General features: G+C 36.7%; 1 long non-coding RNA gene across 1 annotated transcript in view; it reads right to left on the bottom strand.

Annotated features, from left to right (window-relative positions):
- LOC118337369 overlaps nucleotides 1-4,930 on the bottom strand; it is a 5,845-nt gene extending 915 nt beyond the window's left edge. The window contains exons 1-3 of the long non-coding RNA XR_004797148.1: nucleotides 4,704-4,930; nucleotides 2,898-2,994; nucleotides 1,130-1,248 (exon numbers count right to left, since the gene is read on the bottom strand). This is a non-coding gene — a long non-coding RNA (uncharacterized LOC118337369). The remainder of the gene's footprint in view (nucleotides 1-1,129; nucleotides 1,249-2,897; nucleotides 2,995-4,703) is intronic.
- Nucleotides 4,931-5,342: the final 412 nt, after the last annotated feature.

Raw genomic sequence — 5,342 nt, 5'->3', positions numbered from 1 at the left:
CTTTTTATTGAAAAGCTGGTGTCTAGTTGGTATGCTTATCGCTGTCTCAAGTTAGCGTAAAAAAAAAAACTGCAACAAATAAGTATTATGTAGTGTACAGTAAGGTTCAATGCTGAGCTAGCCCGCCCGTAAACAATTAAAGGTGACGAAGGCCTTCAAGGCGGTAACTCGTAACCCGAAACCGGTAAACGTTTGGCAAAAAAAAATAAGGAAACTAACTGATAATTAATAATTGTGTTTGACTTAACCACCTAAAAAGCGTACATATTGGCAAATGTCCCATTCCAGGCAGGCGCCTTTTATTTACAGCTCTAGCCCGCGCTCCGTCCTGTGTCAATTCATGTTGGGACAATTTACACATAATTTTAATTTATATAAATATCACTATAAAACACGTTAAAACAGAATTACTGAGACAAATACCTTATAGTACTATACTAATAAAAGATAGTAATAGTAAAGATAGAAATAACCAAAATCAACATTTACAGATTTAGACAGTAGAGTGTTGAATTAACTAAAATAATCAAACTTTTAGAAACAAGTCATGTTGTTTCACCTTGTGTTGCTACTTTCTCATGTTTCTCATAAAGTTTTTTTTACACAGAACATGGATTTACCTAAAGATCTCTTGATATAACACAAGTAAAATAATCTGGTTTTGGAGCGAGACTGTGTCAGCAGCTAATGTGTTAGCTTGTTTTTGCTAATGCTACATGATAAATCCACTTCTTTTACAAAAGAGAGGAGAGATCAGCAATGTAATGTAATGTAATCAGGATAAATCTGGTTGGAGGAGCTAAAAGAGCAGCACTTGCACCTCAGAAATCTGTCAAGAACATAACGGTCTCATCTGCATAGAAGCAGATAATAAGTGGAGCATTATTAGTGACTCTTTTAGACAACATGTAAAGACTGAAACAAATGTGATGGGAAACACTAATGGAGGAGATGGTGAGGCTCAAGACTGATAAATGACAACATACAGAAAAAAGTGGAAAATAAAGAGCACAGAGAGGTGACCTTTTCGTAGCTGAATGTCAGAAATATTTAAAGAATTTAAACAACAAGATGAACTTTAATGGTGGAAGAAATGTGAACAATAAGAGGAAAACAAGAGCTTTTGTACTTTTTGAAAATATCCACGTAGGCCTCCGTGTAAATCCTCCTCTTCCGCATATTTCCTCTTGAAGTAAGCAACTTTCGACGTTGTTGAATGGTTTGGTCTCTCTCACAGGGAAGGGGCTGCTGGAGGCAACAGAACAGACATTAGACGACAAATCTAACAGAAGGAAGGCCGGGGGACATATTTAAATTATTGCAACGTTGAGTTTTACCCTACTGTTAGCAGATGTGCTGAAGTTTGTGTTTTACACTCTGAAGGGACTAAAATGGATGTTTCTGAACTACAAACAGTTTCAAAACATCGCCAGTGAGCTTGGAGAAAAATTTTATTAAAAATAAGTATTTGGTTTTAACAGTACAAATAAAGATTAGAAAATTAAGTCACATAAAATGACTAGTAAAAGCTTCTTAATTAAGAATATGTTTTGAGTTCGATGTAATCAGTTTTAACAATTCCTTTGAGTTAAATGAACTTATCAGGTTTTACACTACTGAGTAAGTAAATGAGTAAATGATTAATCCAGTAATTACATTTTTAAAAAGATCAGTGTGATTAACTGACATTTAAATAAAGCCCATTATGAGCTGCTCTCAGGTTATGACTCATTACAAGACCCTTTCAAAGAAAACCATAGAATTTGAGGGCTGATACAGATCCTTTTATTTCCAGACTGAGGCTGCTGATGAACAATAATTTGTGCACAAGAACTCACATACTCCTTTTTTTGTTATATATATATATACATATATATATTACCTCCAAAACTGTGCTCCTAATAAACCTTTTAAACAACATCTAGAATATGAAGTGTGAAAGTTAATTCTTCACATATAAAACAATATTTTGACAAAATAAGGTTATATATATCAGATCTGAAACACTCATATAGCAGCAAACAAATATTTGCTATGTAAAGATATAGTGGAGTCACACTCCCTCTGCCTGTGTTGCTATCGCAGCCTCTCTGTGGTTTGTTTAGAAAGCCAGTCTGGCTGCAAATTTAGTGAGTCTGAAACTGGCCGTTTCGGTGAATTAAGGTCCACCAAACTAGAGTTGGTGATTATTGGAAAAACTAAGACAGTTTTGGTGGGTTTGGTGACTTTCAGTCTGATGTTGAGTTAGGATCTTTTTTTGAAACAGGATTTTCATCATTTGACACTAAAACTCTGCAGTGATACCAGGCTCTTTTGGGTTACCTTTAAATCTGCTACAATCCATATTAATCCTTGTCTTTCACGCAATTTTGCAGTTCCCCTCAACTCTACTGAGCTTTTTTAGCATTTTTTAACTCACTGTTTTGGTTTTACAGCCTATAAATATACATAGTGGAACATTTACCAAATAAAGAGCCAAATATTTCCTCAGGAGACCAAACCAGAGCTAAAACATATAAAGATATCAGTTTTCATATGAAAGCTAATGTTTCTGTGTCTGCTGGATGTGTTATATTGTTTGCTAACATGTTTGTCATTTTAACTTTGAGGCGATAATATGTCGATGTTGTGAAAACGGTTTGTTGCACTGCCCCCAAGTGGCCAAAAACAATATTTTTATTCTTGGATCCCCATTAGCTGCCATTAAAGTAGCAGGGGTCCACAAACAACAACACATACATATAAAACAGACCATATAATATTAATAATAAAGGTTTAAAGTATGCCCTGATATCAGCTGAGGCCCCAGTAGTGCCCCCAAGTCCTCCAAAATAAACTGCAGAGGAAGACTATAACATTACCTCACTGGAGGTGAATGAGGTAACAGATCTGATTACCTGCTGCTGACGCTCCACAGCCGATGCTCAGCTCTCTAACCGGAGTTTGAATCAGTGTGTCTGAGCTGATCTGAGCCTCCACATCGCCCTCAGGCTCCTGCAGGGAAGGAACAGGTTGAGAGACGAGTGGGGAGGAGGAGGAGGAGGAGGAAGAGGAGGAGGAGGATGGAGAGACCAAAATATCTAAGCACACTGCTGACGGAAGATGTGATTGTATTCTGTCAGAGCTGCAGCCTAAATTTTATCTTTGAACTTCTTCAACTTTAATCACATTTGTGAAACCTGCACATATATGTGTGTGTGTGTGTGTGTGTGTGTGTGTGTATATGTATATATATATCAATATCTGATACTTTATTTTTTGTATTTTTTTTGTTATTTACTATCAAGTTTTTTTTAAATTAAAACTGCACTGGAGGTTTCCTACATTTTTATACTAATTTTCAAAGAAGAAAATTTAAAATGTTATGTTTTATACAAAAGAATGCAAAAAATTTGAAAAAATATAGATATTATCTAAAAAAAGAACAAAATAATACTGACATATTTTATTTTATTAAATGTATTTGTCTGTGATGTGATATACATTTTATTATTATTATTATTATTATATCTGAACTTTATTTCATATATTTCCACATTAAAAGCACTAAATTTTGAAATTTGAGATTTTATTTTTATTTACAACTAATGGCTGGATGTGAAACAATAGAGAAAATATACAAAATATTACAAAATAATAAGAAATAAAAATAAAAAAACAAAGGAGAATATACATTTATGTGCTTGATGTAATATATAAATGAAACATAATAGATATTATTAAAACATCTGCACTTTATTTTATATAATTCCACAATAAAGCACTCAGAAACTGAAGAATCACAGCTATAACATCCTGATTTGACGCTAATGGTTTTACATTAAAGGGCAAAAAGCTCATTTAAATTCAAGAAGGAGGAAGAGGAGGAGTGTGTGTGTGCGGTATGTGTGTGTGTGTGTGTGTTTAAAATGCCATAAATTGATCATAAACACAGGGTGGGAAGCTTTATGGTTGTGAAACATTCACGCCGGCTCCCCTGAAGCTGCCGGCGGTGACTCACACAGTTTTTAACATCCAACTGCAGCCTGAATATTTCATCTGTGGGAGAATGAAGCACGATGATGGATACATCAGTGGAGAGAGAGAAAGAGGATGCGTGGGAAGTGTGTGTGTGTGTGTGTGTGGATGCAACACTTTACATTTTCTTTAGTGTTTCCACTGAAAGCAGAAGTATGTGTGCACAGGAGGTCATGAATCTCCAACCTTAAATCCTTAAACTTCACTGAGATTGGTGGGAAAGTTTAAAGGGTTAAAACAAGTGAATTCTAACTGGTGACTGAATAATAAGATCTTGATTTAAGAGACTTTCAGTTTACATTTTATCACCAAAATATCAGCTTTCCATGAGCTGAGTGCAGTGTTTGTGTAATCCAATGGTTTATTTATTTCAAAAGGTTATTTTTTTAATGAATAAAGTAACATAACTCAGAGATTAATGAGTAGTAATGGTTTGGTTTTAGATGTTTTTTAAGTCCTATATTACTTTTTGTCAATTTCTATGTTATTTTACTATTTTAATTTGATTTTATTCACATTCTTATTGTGTTTTTATGTATTTCATCCTTTTAAATGTAGTTTTAATGCATTTTCTCACCTTCCCTACTGTGTTTGAAAAGTGCTGTTCAAATAAACTCGCTTTAAAGACAAGCAGCTGCTGTTACCACCACCAATAAATCCGTTAAATGTCCATTAAAGCACCTTACCTTTGAGTAAATGTGTCCTGCAGCCGTTCAGTAAATCCCACTGAAAGCCTCTCTCTCCGTGGATGTCCTCCGCTCCTTGGCGCGACATCTACCGTCCTCACACCGACTCAGCGACGCTCCTGCTCGGCCTGAAGTCAGCGCCTCCCTCGGTCCCTTGCAGACAGACACACGCACACGGGCAGACAGACAGCCAGCTCCGGCTCCTCCGGGGGTGAGACGCTCTCTGCTCTCCAGCCTCCTAAAATATCCCGTTCACTGCAACACGAGACAGCACACACCGCTCCGCGCGCGCCCTCATTGGTCCTCGCGGAGGCTGATGTTTCCTGTTGCTAGGAGACAAAGAGTAAGTACGCTGATGACGCCGCAGCATCAATCCTCGTCGGGGTGTGTGTGTGTGTGTGTGTGTGTGTGTGTGTGTGTGTGTGTGCGCTCTGAATCTCGTCGGGTCGGTGTGTTGTGTGTGTGTGTGTGTGGTGTGTGGGGTGTGTGTTGCTCTTTTACAACTGGAGCAACTATTCAGCTCCAAAAGTACAAAATATTGTTCTCCAACATCTAAAAAAATAAAGTTGTTTTCGAACAAACAAAAGTTCAAATGACGCTCCTAAATCCGCCCCTTTTCGGTCTGCAGGGAATGTTCCG

Source organism: Morone saxatilis, unplaced genomic scaffold (genome assembly GCF_004916995.1).
Source record: "Morone saxatilis isolate NCDOM2014 unplaced genomic scaffold, NCSU_SB_2.0 Contig3, whole genome shotgun sequence".
Classification (NCBI taxonomy): domain Eukaryota; kingdom Metazoa; phylum Chordata; class Actinopteri; family Moronidae; genus Morone; species Morone saxatilis.
Note: the sequence above shows the minus strand (reverse complement) of the source record. Positions and strands in the feature narration are given on the sequence as shown.